Genomic DNA, 18,924 nt, shown 5'->3' on the forward strand with positions numbered 1-18,924 from the left:
GCTTCTCGTGAGCAGATGCCTCCAACCTGAAAAATATCTATGAACTTACCTATTGGTCCAGGAGGTTTGGCAACTTGTGTTCCTGAGCCTCTATGCGAAGGCCTGCGTAGAGGCCCACAACAGAGAGGGTTGAGAAGAGACCTCATTGAGGTGTATAACATTTTGAGCGGCCTGGATATAGTGGATAGCGGGGGCCTATTTCCCTTGGTGGAGGGGTCTATTACGAGGGGGCATAGGTTTAAGGTAGTTGGTGGAAGGTTTAGTGGGGATTTGAGGGGCGGCTTCTTCACGCAGAGGGTTGTGGGGGTCTGGAGCTCACTGCCTGGAAAGGTGGTAGAGGCAGAAACCCTCACCACATTTAAAAGGTGCTTAGATGGGCACTTGAAATGCCATAATCTGCAGGGTAACAGACCTAGAGCTGATAAGTGGGATTAGACTGGATAACCTCTTGTTGGCTGGCGCAGATACAATGGTAATTATTGCAGGGAATCGAATATGGCCAGGGTGATCTCCTGGACTAGTTTTGATCAGCTGAATGGGTTGGAGAGGACTTTTCCAGATTTTTCCCCCAATTGGCCTAGGTTTTTATCTGGTTTTTTGCCTCTCCCAGGAGATCACAACCAGTTGGGTTGGAGTGTAGGATGTTGCAGTGCAGAGAGTGTCGCAGTTGTGCAGGGTGGACTGGTTTGGCCAGATGCTCTTTACCTTTCCACCATTGTTCATTGTTCATAGGTTTATAAGTAACCTTCAGGCTCTTTGTCAGCCGGTGCAAACACGATGAGCCGAAATGGCCTCCTTCTGAGCTGTATGTTTCTATGTTTCTATATTCCAGGGACACAGGCATTTCACAAATGTCCCTGGGATCACAAGGGCTGGCCCAACCATTCAAAGTAGGGATATTCCTATTCATACTTGTAGTGAATTCTGTTTGAACAGAAATACCATAAGTATGAATGGGAATACCCCCAAAAATACACAAACACATAAAATAACTATTTTAAAAATGACACATTTAAAATTAATCAAGATGGAATTGAATTAATTGTTCAAAACAAAACTGTAACTTTTTGAAAAATAAATTTACATATTTCAAAGAGTCTAAAAATAAACTTACCTTATTTCAGGTTTTTAAATGTTTAAATTATTGAATTTTTTTTCTATCCTTTAAAAGTTTTACGCTGATAAAAAGCAAGCCTTACTCCTGCTTTTATCAGGTGTAAGACTTGCACGGGCATTCGCTGGGCAGAAGTTGGGCAAATAGCCCAACTCGCCGCCAGAGAATGCCCATTTACTGCAGATTCATACGATCTGTCAAGAGGATTTTGGCGCATGCGCAGTGCATGCCTAAATCTTGCGCGACCCCTACAGGCACGTGCGCACCTTGTACTCGCCCGTATGGCTGCAAATTCAGCCTCCCCCGTGGCTATATTTGAACATGAGCAAGGGGTTGTCTCTGTTTCCTGCCCAGCATTCCTCCCACAACCGACACCATTGAAAAAAATATAATCTTATTACTGTGAGACCTTGCTGTCTACAAAATGGCTGTGAAGGCTAAAGAAGGCTTGTGGGAGAAGAAAACTCATCTGTAGCCTGTCTGAAGAAATTCCTTGAGGTAGGGGACGAGATACAAGCAGTTTGAATTCAACCAGGAAGAGGCATCAAACAGGAAGAGGCATGTTGAAGGACATTCAAGTTGGCCAATCAGTGAATAGTCAGTTTATCTGCAGCCAAACACTGAATGTGGGGGATGAAAAGATAATGTCTATGGATGAGTTGATAGTGAAATATATTCACAGTAGAATCAGACCAACTGGCCCCTGGGTGCAGGATATAAGGGAGGGGGAAGACCCTGTTCAGAAAGCGAACGAGTGGATCGTGGATCCACTCACTAAATCACTGTGGCACAAGGCAGTGTGGATGGGGGCTTACCACAGGGAGTCAGATAATGTTAAAAATCAGAGAGCACGAGAAGGCCATTGTGGGGTTAGTGATAGAGAAGCAATGGTTAATTGCCTGCTCAGGAGCTGAGAGAGTCGTAGAACAGCAGAGAGGCCAATAAGCTGCAGCTGGAGAACACAATAGAATACTTGCAATGTCTGCTTACAGAGTGCTCGAAGGGGTGCAATGAATATCAGGGGGCATGTAATACAAATCTTAGGCAGGCCCAGGAGGCTGAGAAGACAGCCAGAGAAGTATTAGCAGCTTTTAAGATGCTGCAAAACCAAAGAGAGAGTGAGAGTGATCACACAAAATGTGCGCAGAAGAGTCAGAAACTAGGAAAAGAACTGGGCATAAAAAGAGGAATAATTTGCCTAATAAACCCCGGTATGGAACACAAGGTGGAGGAAAGGGGGCCCCACTCCGGGAATGTAAGGCCTCCACCTGAGGCACCTGCACACCCGGTGCCGATGAACCCCATGCAGGAACAAAGTTTTGTGCCGTCTGAACAGGACTGCCAGGGGCATTGCAAAGCAATTATGTGGCCCCCTATAACATGACTTAGTTAAAAGAAATGGTTCAAGAAGTACCAAAGCTGAGGGTAAGGAGCGATCCTGATCAGAGGATTCAGGAGATTAAAGTGGTGCAGAGAAAGGTTGTAAATCAGAATGGGCAGAAGGACAATGTGGAATCCAAAAAGAACTCCAAAGGGTTTGAATACAAGATAGTCATTCAAGAAAGAATTGTGTTTGCTGTTTTTTTATGGTCCGGAAATGTGGGACGCCCATTGTTAAAAGACGGGAAAAAAAAGAAGCAAATGTTTGGGGAGTGGAAGGATTTTCGTTTGTTTGAAAGTCTGTCTTTAAAAGAACGTTTGTTGTGTTTGTTTTAGCTCCACCCAGGAAAAAGTGATGGATGGAATGTACTGAGGCCCCTTTTTTGCTGGAAAAGTTAAGGGTCATAGTTAGTTGCTATGGTGAATGCTTAAAAAAATGAAGAAGGAGTTTTAAAGGAGATGTTCAGTGGGAATTGTAGGCATATAGCAGAGAAAAGTGCTCAAAAACTACAGGGGGCTATAGATTATGGTGCAGGTTATAAAACAAACATTAAATGGTATGCCACTGAAAAGTGTAGAGGAACAAAGGGATCTTGGAGTGCAGGTCCACGGATCACTGAAGGTAGCAAGCCAGCTATATAAGGTGGGTAAAAAGACATACGGAATAGGGTTTCTTTCCTGCTGTTCTAGTGTTTTTCTTTGATGTTTATAGTTTTAGGAAAGCATGTGCACTATGCCTTTGTATGGCTGTGGCTCCTCCACTTTTTCCAAATGGCATTGGTTAGTTTAAGATTGGAGTTATTGAGATTAATTAACCTATTAAAAAGCAGACTTTTATTATGGCCATGATAAAATTCTGGTTGGTGTAAATTGTGTGAGGAACCTTTAGTTCTGGACATGAGGCAATTCACATTAATAATTGGTATTGTTTAAAAAAAAAATCGATGTGTGACTGGGGAGAAAAGGATAAAATGCTTGTGTGTGAAGTTGTTTTACTGAATGTTTATTTTAAAAGCACAGAGACTTGGCAAAAGTATTTTTTTTAAACTGGAAAGGCTGCAAGTTGTGTGACTGACATTGACATTGATTGATGGTGTCTGTACCTGTCACTTTTGAAACAAAAAAAGTTAACTCTTCACAAGCAGCGGTGAACTCTGTTTTAATTCAATAGGCGGCACCTTTTGAATATTGGAAATTTTCTTAATTTGAAGAGAATATTTGCTCCTGGGGTAGAAGGAATTTTATGATCATGTTACAAATTAACCCCTTGGGCTCTTAAGTAGAGTCACAAGGGATTCTCTACCTAAGAGCCCAAGGGATTCTCTGTTTCTTTTGTTTTAAGTAGGTGATCATTGGGAAGAAGGCGATGCTGTTTGAAGGGTTGGTTGATTGGGCCTGAGGGATATTGGGAAGGCACACCACCATATCCGACTACACCTGGCCCTGAGTAAACCTCAGGAGATGGAGTTGGGGGTGCCAGGTAATGGAATGAAACTATGCAAAGCAGGAAGTGTTTGAACCCCGGTACATGGGACCATATAATATTGTTAATAAGGCTAGTCTCATGGTATACTCAGTCCAGTTACTTCGGAGAATTAAATAGTTTTATATTAACCAGATTAAATGTTTTAGTTCACTAGCAGGTCACCGAGACGAGAAGAAATGGTTATGAGCATGGTGAGCTAGATTTGTCCTCTCCAGTGGGATGAGGATGAAGGGGTGCTGAATGGGATACCCCCACCTAATCAGTTACAGTATGATCCAAATGGAAGTGGACAGGACACTGGAGTTGGAAGAATCTCCTCGGGTTCCAGATCTGGAACCACCACCTGTCCTCAGACATGCCTCACAAACCCCTCCATTCCCACAAAGTAGTAAGAGACATATTGTGAATGGTAGAAGTAGTTATGGCCGAAGGTATAGGATCAGGGTACATTTCCAGTGGCATGGTAATCATACCACTGTAACTGTCCATTATATTAAGGGATGCAAGGACGGGAGCGCGGTTGTACAAGCAGTAGAGTTTTTAAAAAAAACTCATCCAAAGGTTCCTTTTCCTGTGAATAAACAGATTTGTGGGGAAAACTGATTGTTTGTTATAATTACATCCCAGGGCTAACAAACGGGCTAATGGTAATCCCAACTCAGATGATATTGTACCATGATGTGCATCACAAAGTGGTACCTGTAACATTGAATCTGACCAAAGTGAGACTACCTGGGTGGTGCAAGCCTAAAACAGTGCGGCTACATGGGAGAATGATCAAGGGATTTTGGCAGAGGGCCAGTACAACCTACACCGAATCCAAGGAAGGTAATAAGCTTAATCATACCTTGACAAGAATGGTACCAAATCTATTAAAGAAAATCATAACAGAAGGTGGCGAGAGCTGATTAATATGTTGCAACTGGTTTTAATGCTAAAAAAGGGGTAAACCAGATTCTGGAAAGGAACAAAAATGCCTTTAATGAAACGGCTTGAAGTAATGTATGAATCTTGGTTAGTGGAACAAGCCTGAAAAAACCTGCAGCATATTGCAGAGGGAAAGCTGTCTTTGTGGGTAACTGATCGAAACCTGAAGGCAATGTCCACTTATGAACTTACTTAGACTCTGTTCCAAGTCAGAAGGTTAGTACAGGTGCACCCAATGGCACGAGTGTCATTTACAGGAACAGAATGCTGCATATAGAGGGAAAGATGAATATTGTATCACCACCATACACCGAGAATATCAGTATGGTACCAACCTGATTTGTCCCATTGCAACGGGAACTTTTTGCTTTTCCCCAGTCCAAACTGTGAGAATTGGGGTGTGGGTTTCATTAAGTATTTATTTGCATAGGCAAGTAGACATCACTGTAAGAGAAGAGTTAAAAGAGTAACTGCCAAAGGGAAGATATAATGAATTTGGATAGTCAATTGGGCCAAGTGTTATGTCTGTAATGTACCTATGAATGACTCCACGAGGCAATGTCTTGTACTCAAACAGTAGTGACCTTGGTCCTTTATTCGTAACTCCAGAGTGAGACACAAGCATGATGGGCAGCCTTTTATACTGGGCCCTGCACATTTATGCAGGTGACCCTCAGGTCACTCACCGCAGTTCCCTCTGGTGGACAGCCCCGTGGTGCCAACATAGTATATACACAGTGTAAACCTTATTGATAGTACATCAGGTAACAAGTCTCCATCTTATGCAACTATACAGTGACTACACAGAGAGTATATCTATAGTCTGCATATATAACATCACTCTCCCCAAGTCCTTTGTGCCGATTACCTTTGCACAATTTGCTCTGGCTTAGCTCTCTCCAGACTTAAGTGCCAATAGCCTTTGCACCTTGGCTGTGCTTTGGCTTGGCCCTCTCCCTGTTAACTCCCAAGTACCTTTGCTACAATGTTGGGTACTGGTTACCAGTTTGGATGGTTCACTGATGCAGTGGAGGTTCCAGTGGGTTCTGGGTGTAATCCCTGTGTGTGTCCATGGCTACATACATCCATTTCCCCCCCCCCACCCCACACAACGAGATCATGCAGCTGGCCCGTTACATTAACATACAGGATCAGACACAGTGCAAGTACAAAGAAAGGAAGTTACAGTTTTTTTTTTATTCGTTGCCAATCTTTCCAATTCTTTGTCAGATCACAAATGCCAGAGGTCACATTGCACCTGTCAAGGATCACTCTGCGCCAATGCTCTTAGCCAAAAGGCCTAGAGCCCAAGCACCGTTCCTGGAAGTACTGCAATGCCAGGTTCGTGTCATGGAGGTGGATGGGTCAAGCCCCCCACCCACCTCCAAGGAAGTTACAGTTTCTTTTAAAATTCGTAGCCAATCGTTCCAATTCTTTGTCAAATCACAAACGCCAGAGGTCACCTTGCACATGCCAAGGATCACTCTGCGCCAATGCTCTTAGCCAAAAGGCCTAGAGCCACTGCACCGTTCCTGGAAGTACTGCAATACCAGGTTCGTGCCATGGAGGTGGATGGGTCAGGTCCCCCACACACCTCTGTGGAGGTGGATGGGTCAACCCTCCCCACCCACCTCCTGTTTCCAAAAATACAAGCATATACCTTCCTGACCAGGGAGGAACCACCCGGAGGTCATGGTGGCTGGTCAGAAACGGTACTACACTTGATCTTAGCCAAAAGGCCGAGAAGCCACCCACCTCCAAGGAAGTTACAGTTTGTATCGGGTCACCTTGGTTCAGTGACTTACATTCGTTACGTTTTGCGGTCCTGCACCAGGATTGGGTAGATTGCATCCATGTTTCAGTCATGGTAAGTACTGAGGTAGCAGTACAGGTATGCGAAGATCCAGGTTCCAGAGCAACCGGACGGGGTCCTAGTCGTCTGCTGGCGGTGCTGCGCACCCGGCTAGCGGAGTGGGCTTGGTTCGCTCACCTAGCCAGGACTCCGGGCCTTTGCCTTTGCCAAGTGGTGGACAGAGCCCTTTGAGGGCTGCAGAATCTTCTGTCTCTCTCTAACAGTGTTGGGAACCTGGCTGTTCCAGGTCCGATTTGGGGAACTCGTTGGTTCTGACCTTTCGCTCCCGGACATGGCCGAGGCAGCAACTGGGTCTGGGAGCTGCGCTGTCTCCATCTGGATGGTGGGCAACAGCGGCTGACTGTGCGTATTGACGCCGTTTTCGTTTCCATGTCCGTGACGAACAGTGCCATCGGGTGCCTGCAGCATGGGATAAACCTGGAGCTGGGTATCAGAATCAGTGCCTTCACCCTCCTGAATTCGCTTGCTACTTTTGGGAACTCTCTATTCCTGACATCTTGCAACAACATTTTGTTCACAACCTTAATCAGTTCGTTACATTGATTGTGATGCATGCAATGCCTCTTTAAGTTCAGTTGGTTGCAGGTCTCCTTTAAGAGAACCCTGCTGGCTTTACTCCAATCAAATCCTTTATTAGACACCACGTGTTGGTCCCTCAGCGTTGCACCTCGTGATATGGCCGCGGCCATCTTTTTTTTCAGCCACGCTGCACCTCGCTGCAGCAGGGACGCCATCTTGCCTCTGTCCTCGAGGTCGACTGCCTTGATCCTTCTCTCCCGTGATTCTGCCACAAAAGCTGGAAGAGTGCCCGTGAATTCGATCTTCCTCCCCAGGAGTCCTGCCACTGGAGCCTGGAAGGTACTTTTAGGTTGTTCCAATTGGATCATTGCCACGCCATCGTGATGGACGGTCTGTGCCTCAGGTGTTGTGCTGGTCTGTTCTCTGGTGCCTGGCCCAAGTGAAGGTGAGGTTTTGCTCTGCCTCTGAACATGGGGGACATTGATTGCTGGAGTGAAGAGGTCCTTCTATTTCCACTGGATCTTCCCCATCCACCTTCTTCCGAGTAGCGTTGGACCATCACCTGCAACAATCCACAGAGGTAACTTGTGTCATGTATTCAACTGTCATTGTAATCCATGTGTAAACTGACCTAAGTTGTACACCGTGAGAACACTGACCACTAGGTGGTGAACTTGTGGGAGACACTCCTAACCTGGACTTTCAGGTATAAAAGGGGAAACTCCATCCACCCTAATAATTTCAGTGCTGGCTAATAAACGACTGGTCACAGAGTGACCTTCTCTCTAGTATGGGCCTCGTGTGCATACTGTATAGCAAGGACATATCATTGGCGACGAGAAGCTGGGATTTAAACCACGCGAGCATGGCCACTAGCAGCACAGATGAGAGGTACTGAGTTGGTGATGATTGGGACGATTTTATTGAGAGACTACAGCAAAGTTTCGTCACTCAGGAATAGCTGGGACAGGATTCGGCCGACAAATGCAGGGCTCATCTCCTGACACTTTGTGGATCCAGGACGTAATCCCTGCTGAAGGACCTTCTAGCGCCAGAGAAGCCGGCGGACAAGATTTTTGAAGAGCTCAGTAAGTTGATCGGGGAACACTTTTTAAACCAGTGAGCAGCATGCACATGGTGAGACACCGGTTTTATACGCACTGGCGGCGAGAAGGGCAAAGCGTTCCAGACTTCGTGGCAGACCTCCGCCGACTGGCGAGCCTATGTAAGTTTCCAGATGCATGCAGAGCGGAGATGCTGCGAGACTTTTTTATTGAGGGCATTGGGCACGCTGGGGTTTTCAGGAAACTGATTGAGACCAAAGACTTGACCCTGGAAACGGCAGCTTTGATGGCACAGACATTCATCTCAGGGGAGGAAGAGACCAGAATGATGTTTGACAAAAATCTTGGTTTAAATGCAGCAAATGAACAGGGAGTCAACATTGTTAATGCGGCACACAGTTCTCCAGGCAGACAGGGGCAATCGGACATGCCGGAACATGTAGACGAACCCAAAGGGGAATTTAACAGAGACATTGACTAGCTGAACGGTGATTCACGCCATCGCAAGGGACAATGCGGCCAGTAATGGGGCCATCAACACCTGTCAATGGTGCATTTAAAGACAGAGACAGTCAGAAACGATCGACTGGTAATGGACCTTTTATTTCCAATAACGGCTCATGTTGGAGGTGTGGAGGCAAACACCCAGCCAGAGCTTGCTGATATCAGCAATATACCTGCAGAAATTGCAACGTCAGCAGTCACTTGGCGCGTATGTGCAGGAACCCTGCAGCCAGGTTGATGTACGAGGAGGACGGGCCTGATGAAAGCCCTACGAGGCCAAATGGACACTGGGGGAAATCGCTGGAAGCTGAAGTTCAGCGAGTTCATGCAGAGCACATATACAGTTCATACACCAGGACGCCACCGATAATGATGAAAGTGCTCCTCAATGGCATTCCAGTATCAGTGGAGCTAGACACGGGGGCCAACCAGTCCCTGATGAATATCAAACAGTTTGACAAGTTGTGGGCGTCCACGGCCAGGAGGCCAAAATTATTGCCAATTGACGCACAGGTACGGACATATACAAAAGAGATCATTCCAGTGCTAGGTAGTGCCACGGTAGTCGTGACCCACAAAGATTCGGAGAACAGGTTGCCACTCTGGATTGTCCCAGGGTACGGTCCCGCACTGCTGGGGAGGAGTTGGCTTGCTGTCATGAACTGCAAATGGGGCGATGTCAATGCAATTTCTTCTGTGGAGCGAATATCATACTCACAGGTCCTGGACAAATTTGACTCACTATTTCAACCTGGCATTGGCACTTTCATGGGGACCAAGGTAGTGATTCAAATAAACCCGGACGCCAGGCCAGTACACCACAAGATCAGAGCGGTGCTGTAAGTGATGCGGGAAAAGATAGAAGGCGAATAAGACCGCCTTCTGAGGGACGGCATTATCTCGCCAGTGGAATTCAGTGTCTGGGTGAGCCCGATTGTGCCGGTGCTCAAGGCGGATGGGTTGGTCAGGATATGTGGTGATTACAAGGCCACCATCAATCGGGTGTCACTCCAAGACCAGTACCCACTACCGAGAGCGGAGGACCTCTTTGCGACGCTATCCGGTGGCAAACTTTTCAAAATTGGACCTGACCTCCGCTTACATGACCCAGGAGCTAGCGGTTGAGTCGAAGAAGCTGACCACCATGACGGCACACAAGGGGTTGTTTGAGTACAACAGATGTCTATTCGAGATTCGCTCGGCCGCCGCGATCTTTCAACGAAACATGGAAAGCCTCCTCAAGTCGATCCCAAGGACGGTGGCTTTTCAAGACGACATCCTCATCACGGGTTGCGATACTGAAGAACACCTCCACAACCTGGAGGAGGTGCTACGCAGACTGGACCGGGTAGGTCTGCGACTGAAAAAGATGAAGTACGTCTTCCTCGCTACAGAGGTAGAATTGCTGGGGATGAGGGTAGCAGCAGACGGGATCAGACCTACTGCGTCCAAAACAGAAGTGATCCAGAGAGCACCCAGACCCCATAATACGATGGAGCTGCGTTCGTTTCTGGGGCTCCTGAAGTATTTTGGTAACTTTCTTCCCAATTTGAGCACGCTATTAGAGTCGCTACACGTGCTCCTACGCAAAGGTCGCGAATGGGACTGGGGGGCAGCCAGGAAAGGACTTTTGATAGAGCACGCTCCAACAATCTGTTAACGCTATATGACCCATGTAAGAAACTTGTTTTAACGTGCGATACATCGTCCTATGGGATCGGGTGTGTGTTGCAGCATGTTAATGCCAAAGGTCAGTTACATCCGGTAGCTTATGCCTCCAGAAGTCTGCAGAACGGGGCTACGGGATGGTAGAAAAGGAAGCGCTTGCATATGTATATGCAGTAAAAAAAAATGCACCAGTACCTGTTTGGCAGGAAATTTGAGCTGGAGACAGATCACAAACCCCTAACGTCCCTTTTGGCCGACAACAAGGCCATAAATGCAAATGCGTCAGCATGCATACAGAGGTGGACATTCACGTTAGCCGCCTATGATTATACAATTTGGCACAGACCGGGCACTGAAAACTGCGCCGATGCACTAAGCAGGCTCCCACTAGCCACCACCAAAGGGGCAACCGAGCATGCTGCTGAGATGGTCATGGCTGTTGAAGCTTTCGAAAGCGAAGGCTCACCTGTGACAGCCTGTCAGATTAAAGTCTGGACAAATAGAGACCCGCTACTGTCTTTAGTCAAGAATGTGTCCTGAATGGGGACTGGGCAGCCACATACGGGAAATGCCCTGAGGAATTTAAACCATTTCGCAGGCGCAAGGATGAGCTCTCGATTCAGGCTGATTGCCTACTATGGGGAAACCAAGTAGTCATGCCCCAGATGGGCAGAGAGGCGTTCATCCGAGAACTCCAAAATGAGCACTCCGGCATTGTCATGATGAAGGCAATTGCCAGGTCACACGTTTGGTGGCCAGGGATAGATGCAGACCTGGAACTTTGTGTTCGCAGGTGCAACACTTGTGCCCAGCTGGGCAATGCGCCCAGGGAAGCCCTCCTTAGCCCCTGGTCCTGCCCTGCCAAGCCATGGTCACGCATCCATGTGGACTACGCAGGTCCTTTCATGGGAAAAATGAATTTGGTTGTATTAGACGCCGACTCCAAATGGATCATAGAAACATAGAAAATAAGTGCAGGAGTAGGCCATTCGGCCCAACGAGCGTGCACCGCCATTCCATGAGTTCATGGCTGAACATGCAACTTCAGTACCTCATTCCTGCTTTCTCGCCATACCCTTTGATTCCCCTAGTCGTAAGGACGACATCTAACTCCTTTTTGAATATATTTAGTGAATTGGCCTCAACAACTTTCTGTGGTAGAGAATTCCACCGGTTCACCACTCTCTGGGTGAAGAAGTTTCTCCTCATCTCGGTCATAATTGGCTTACCCCTTATCCTTAAACTGTGATCCCTGGTTCTGGACTTCCCCAACATTGGGAACATGCTTCCTGCATCTAACTTGTCTAAACCCGTCAGAATTTTAAACGTTTCTGTGAGATCCCCTCTCATTCTTCTGAACTCCAGTGAATACAAGCCCAGTTGATCCAGTCTTTCTTGATATATCAGTCCCGCCATCCCGGGAATGAATCTGGTGAACCTTCGTTGCACTCCCTCAATAGCAAGAATGTCCTTCCTCAGGTTAGGAGACCAAAACTGTACACAATACTCCAGGTGTGGCCTCACCAAGGCCCTGTACAACTGTAGCAACACCTCCCTGCCCCTGTACTCAAATCCCCTCGTTATGAAGGCCAATATGCCATTTGCTTTCTTAACTGCCTGCTGTACCTGCATGCCAACTTTCAATGACTGATGTACCATGGCACCCAGGTCTCGTTGCACCTCCCCTTTTCCTAATCTGTCACCATTCAGATAATAGTCTGTCTCTCTGTTTTTACCACCAAAGTGGATAACCTCACATTTATCTACATTATACTTCATCTGCCATGTATTTGCCCACTCACCTAACCTAACCAAGTCACTCTGCAACCTCATAGCATCCTCCTCGCAGCTCACACTGCCACCCAACTTCGTGTCATCTGCAAATTTGGAGATACTACATTTAATCCCCTCATCTAAATCATTAATGTACAATGTAAACAATCGAGTGTGACATTCTCAATTCAAGCACATCCTCTGCCACGGTAGAAAGTCTACGGGCAATGTTCGCCGCCCATGGTCTACTGGACGTCTTGGTCAGCGACAATGGCCCATGCTTCACAAGCATTGAATTCCAGGACTTCATGGCAGAAAATGGTATCAACCATGTCAGAATGGCATCATTCAAGCCAGCCTCAAACGGCCAGGCGAAACGAGCAGTGCAGATAATCAAACAGGGGATGCTCAGAATTCAAGGGGGTTCCCTACAAAGACGCTTATCACGCCTCCTGTTGGCCAATAGATCCCAACCACATTCGTGCACAGGGGTTCCACCCACACAGCTGCTAATGAAAAGGACGCTCAAAACCAGGTTATCCCTTATACACCCCACCATGAAAGAAATTGTTGAGAGCAGGCAGCGGTCACAATGTGACTACCATGACGGGAATGCGAGGGCACGATGTATTGATGTCAATGATCCTGTCTTTGTCCTCAACTACGCTGCAGGGCCCAAATGGCTCACAGGCACCGTGATTGCCAAAGAGGGGAATAGGATTCTGGTAGTTAAACTTATCAATGGACAAATCTGCCGCAAACACATGGATCAAACAAAAAGGAGGTTCAGCAACTCCATAGCAGAAGCAGAGGAAGAACACGATGTAAAGTTCACTCCACCACAGGTGACCGAACACCGGAACCAAGTGGAGGAGAGCCCAGTCACTGTGGGCAGTCCGGACAGGCCTGAGGGACCGCAAACAGCAGACACTCAGGCCAGCACCCAACAACCGGAGCCCCAACTCAGGCGCTCTACAAGGGAGCGTAAACCACCAGAGAGACTTAACCTGTGATCCCAATAAGACTTCGGGGAGGAGGTGATGTCATGTATTCAACAGTCATTGTAATCCATGTGTAAACTGACCTAAGTTGTACACCGTAAGAACACTGACCACTAGGTGGTGAACTTGTGGGAGACACTCCTAACCTGGACTTTCAGGTATAAAAGGGGAAGCTCCACCCACCTTCATCACTTCAGTGCTGGCTAATAAAGGAACTTCTCTCTTGAATGGGCCTCGTGTGCATTTGTACTGTATAGTAAGGACATATCAACGCCATTATGGATTACACTTACATCCGCACTACCAAGGACTGGGATCAGCTCCTTGGTGTAGGTGCACAACTTTTCCTGTACTGGAACCAGCTCAGGTTATTTTTTATTCCATAGCCTCTCAAAGGCATCCTGGCTCATCCCTGATTGGCTTGCTCCCGTGTCCATTTCCATGAAGACTGGAACGCCGTTTATCTCGACTTCCATCTTTATTGGAGGACAATCGGTGGTGCAGGTATACATTCCATACACTTTTTCTTGGGGCTGAGCTGCCTCTCTGGCCAAATCATCATACTCCCCGCTGGATTCAAAGTTGTCTACCGACTCCTCTGCTAGATGGTGAGTCATATTTCTTTTACACATATGCTGGAGGTGGCCCTTCATGTTACAGGCTTTGCATGCGTACTCAGCAAACCAACACTGGTGAGCCCTATGGTTTCCTCTGCAACACCAGCATGGTGCTACTCGATTAGCACCCCTCGCCGGACTCTGAGTTCTGGAACCCTGAGGTCTGTGCTCTCTGCCCTGGGCAGAGCCACATTCTACAGTATTGCCTGTGAAAGGCACCATTCTGTGTACAGTACTTGCCGGTTTTGAGTCCACAGGATGAATAATTTGCTTGGTGCTGCAGGTCGAGGTCATGAATGCCTGACTGATGCTGATGGCCTTCTGCAGGTTGACTGTAGTGTCGGCAGATAATAGCTTGTGAAGGAGGCCCTCGTGTGCAATTCCCATAACGAAGATGTCTCGCAATGCTTCGTTGAGGTGCGTGCTGAAATCACATGGTGCCGCAAATCTCCTGAGGTCGACAGCATATTTTGCAATCTCCTGGCCCTCAGGTCTGCGGTGAGTGTAGAATCTGTGCTTGGCCGTGTTTTGGCTTTAGTTGGTCGTGAATTAGTTCAGTCAGCTCATCGTATGTCTTATCCTTGGCCTTCGTGGGTGCCAGCAAGTCCCTGATGAGACGGTAGACCTCAGGCCCACAACTGGTCAGCAGTATAGTCTTGTGCTTCTCCGCCAATGTGTCCGTCTCCCCTGCCAGGTCATTTGCCACAAAATATTGCTTGATCCTTTCCATGAAGGCATCCCAATCATCACCCTCTGCGAAGTCTTTAATGTGTCAAAGGTAGCCATAATCGCATGAAAGTCCGCATTCTCATCGCCAGTTGTTATGTCTGTAATGTACCTATAAATGACTCCACGAGGCAATGTGTTGTACTCAAACTGTAGTGACCTTGGTCCTTGATTCGTATCTCCAGAGTGAGGCACAAGCATGGTGGGCAGCCTTTTATACTGGGCCCTGCACACCTATGCAGGTGACCCTCAGGTCTTCCACCGCAGTACCCTCTGGTGGACAGCCCCTCCATTGGTCACCTGCCCAGGGGCAGGAAATCCCAGTCTCTACCAGTTGCACCCTCTAGTGGTGCCAACATAGTATATACACAGTGTAAACCTTATTGAAAGTGCATCAGGTAACAAGTCTCCATCTTATGCAACTATGCAGTAATTACATAGAGAGTATATCTATAGTCTGCATATATAACACCAAGTATGACAGGCATTAAGCAACCAGGGGAACATTGGATCACAACAGCTAGATGCAGAGGTGATACTTCCGGTACACATGATCAAGATAGCCTGACAATTGGAAATGCATGCTCCCGCTATAAATGATATCACTAGAGGAGTTTGAAATGCATCAGATGAGGCAGCAATGAATGATGCGTGCATAATGTTGAGTTCTTGGGTGCTTCAAGACACACAGAGCAATCAGGATAGATGAGCTAAGAGAAAGGTACAAATCAGATGAAGTTAAAGAATTTTGCAGTTGTGCATGTAGGCCCTCACAAATGTAATGATACCAGTGATGATGGTCTCATGGGGATAGATATCTGGATGATGATAATGACTGAACCATGGGTCCTGACAAGGGTGCATAATATGTGATAAACACAATGGATCATTGTATCCAGTTGATTTGGATCTGTGCAAAGTCCAGGGGTCAGCTGCAATGTGTATGTACGACATGCTTATGAGCAATGAGAATATGTGTGGTTTTAATGTTATCTATTGTCTAGCAACAATTGACACACACTATCAGTACAGGCAGCGCAATGTTACTACTTGTAATGTAAGGAATGGGACCATATGTATTTGTATATACATAAATATGTATTTGTATGTACCTTTCACGTTTGTAATGTCTAAAGAGTTGGTTGGGTTATGTACATCTTCTCGCAGTGCTATGTCTACTGTTTGGTGCATGAAGAGCTGGCTGAATTATGTATGTTTTTTTGGAATACTATGGAAATTGTATATATCCAACTGTTTACAGTACCCAATTTCCCCAGTTATGTACAATTACTCCTACATTAACTGTCATGCCTCTCAGTAATAACTATGCTCAAACTGGCTCAGTATAATTTAATGGGTGATCAGTCCATCCGAATATACCTTACATGTGTTCCCTTCTACATATTCGCCTCCAAGTGTTCCATTTTACAAGTTCGACGGCAACCTTCCAACACCTCCTTCCGGTGTTCCTGTTCGAGAGAAATAATTCCTTAGTCTCGTGTGTTTTATAATAGCCTCAAACAAACTGATCCCCGTTAACAGCAGGTACATGAGAGACATTTAAGGGAAGACAGAAGGCTACTGAAGGCTTTTGGGGGAAGCAAACTCATCTTTAGTCTGTCTGAAGAAATTCCTCGGGGGAGGGGACGAGGTACAAGCAGTTTGAATTCAAACAGGAAGATGAATCAAACAGGAAGAGGCATGTTGAAGAACATTCGAATTGGCCAATCAGCGAATGGTCAGTTTATCTCCGGCCAAACAGAACTGAACATTTGGCTGTTAACGGGGATCAGTTTGTTTGAGGCTATTATAAAACACACGAGACTAAGGAATTATTTCTCTCGAACAGGAACACCGGAAGGAGGTGTTGGAAGGTTGCCGTCGAACTTGTAAAATGGAACACTTGGAGGCGAATATGTAGAAGGGAACACATGTAAGGTATATTCGGATGGACTGATCACCCATTAAATTATACTGAGCCAGTTTGAGCATAGTTATTACTGAGAGGCATGACAGTTAATGTAGGAGTAATTGTACATAACTGGGGAAATTGGGTACTGTAAACAGTTGGATATATACATTGTGGACGCATTGTACATGACCAGTTAATGTAGCTTTTAATTGTACGTAACTGGGGAAATAGGATAACTGTAAACAGTTGGATATATACATTGCGAGAGAATTGTGCATAACCAATTAACATAGCAGCATATACGTTGCAAAGTTGTAAGCAACTGGGAGAATTGGGGCATGTGAATCTAAAATCGGTAAGCTAGAAGGCCTTACAGCTGCCACATTCACCTATATAATAACCGTGACTGCACTTCAAAGTAATTCATTGTGTACTTTGAATGTTTCTGAGGGCTTCTCCCTTGGTGTGCCAAAAAAAGACCCAAAATTCTGATTAGCCTCTGCTGCTATATTGGGAGATCTAGGATTTTGACCCAGCGACGATGAAGGAATGGGGATCTTTAACAGGAAATGGCTGTCTTTCTTGTCTGTGATTCTGCCATTAGGATAAGGGAGCTAACTTTTGCAGTGTAAACCCAGGAAGCCAGGTTATAGATGCATCTCTCCTACAATCTCTCCTATAGTTGTGCTGAACATAAATCTACAGTTATACATGATAAGTTGCTCTATAAATTCAAGCTCCTTCTAGAAGAGCTAAAGTACCTCAAGGAAGGACTCTGTCTTGCCCTTATATTGAAGAACCATTACTACCAGAGGCACTGGCACTGCCCCATTTATATTACAGTGTTGTTGCACTTAGGGTTGGGGCTGTCTTCGATGGTGGCACTGTAATATAAATGCTTTGGTTGAAAAATCAATTTCCACTTTGCAATGGTTCAAGACTGGTATTATTTTTACTATTCAGAATCGCTGCACAATTTAATGGATCTCTCAGATTCTCCAGAGAGCACCCGGTAAAATTATTTTGGTAAAATGAGATGCCAATTGTAATATTAATTTTTACAAATCTTACCATCAATTTTTATTGATAGGTCCTTTGTGTTTATAATTCCAGTTCTAGTATATGGAACAGACATTGGCTTTCTCAACATTTACCTGATAAATGTAACTCACTTGAAAAATCAATTTGGAACACAGCTGGAAACCATGGCAATGAATGACATATGGTTCTTGTAAACATTAATAGCCCCAGGTAAAATAACCATTTGTATTCCAAACAGACTGCCCCATCTATATAAAACTCAATTATAACAAAGTACTGTTATTTCTCACAGATAACATTCGAAGAAGTTGTTCATTCTAGTATGATGAAGTTATTTCTTTTAATGATATCAGCCTGAAAGAAAGCTCGTGTTTGCCAATTGGACACTGTGATTTTGAAGTTGATATTAGCAGTTGAAAAAATGAAGAGAGCTTGAGCAACTTTGACTGGAAGAGACATGCTGTGCACATTTCTCCAGCATCCTTGGGACCTGGAATAAATAATGCCCTAGAAACAGCTTTTGTAAAGTGTTACAATATCAGCTTTTAAAATATTGCTTTCTTTCTGAAAAGTTCCCAAGGATGGATTTCTCCTCCATGATCCAGAAGCTCACTTTCTACCAGATCTGCACTTGGAGAGATTGTGTGGCCCAGAATTAATAATTACACTTTGTGGCTTTAAACTGTCCGATGAAATTTATGTAGATGCATTCTACATCTTCAGACACTGTAGTAGAGAGAATATCGCACAGATTATAGGTGTTTATTGGCTTAAATTACTGTAGTATAGGCGTGAGCCTTTAGCTTAATGGTTGCATTCCCTTCTCTGAGTCAGAGACTGGTCAAGGTGGGAGATGGGGTTGGGGGCGGCGGATGGCGGGGGGAGGCAAGGAAACCATTAAGGCAAGAGGAAATTAGTTCAGTGGGAGAGGAGCAAACTGAAACAATTGATCTACCAGGACTGTCCTGTTTTTGTATTATGGGATAGAAACAGGCTGTACAGAACTGTGGAACTATGGTCTTGGAGGCCATGGAGGGAGGATCTTCGGAAGAGATAAGTTTGCCATAGTCTGGGAAATAATGGCATGTAATTTGGTCGTGGGATCATGGTACAGAGAGAGATAGGACTTATAGAGAATTGGCTTTCAGTCTCACCTAAACTAGAGATTCTTCCACTGTACAACAATGGCATCCCTTTTGTCAGCAGGTTGATGTTGGACTCTGAACTGAGGGCTAGGAATGACACACGTTTTAGAGGCAGATAGATTAGAGTGAGTCAGTGGAGTGGAAAAACTGAGACATGCAATATCATGCTGGCCG

The 18,924-nt window shown here is 45.8% G+C and overlaps 1 long non-coding RNA gene and 1 pseudogene across 1 annotated transcript in view; one reads left to right on the forward strand and one right to left on the reverse strand.

Annotated features, from left to right (window-relative positions):
- Positions 1-18,924, forward strand: part of LOC139263978 (uncharacterized) — a 141,307-nt gene that overhangs the window by 100,356 nt on the left and 22,027 nt on the right. The gene's annotated exons all lie outside the window — the stretch shown is intronic.
- Positions 6,424-6,658, reverse strand: LOC139264818 (U2 spliceosomal RNA; annotated as a pseudogene).

The sequence above is a fragment of the Pristiophorus japonicus genome, chromosome 5 (assembly GCF_044704955.1).
Source record: "Pristiophorus japonicus isolate sPriJap1 chromosome 5, sPriJap1.hap1, whole genome shotgun sequence".
Taxonomy (NCBI): Eukaryota; Metazoa; Chordata; class Chondrichthyes; family Pristiophoridae; genus Pristiophorus; species Pristiophorus japonicus.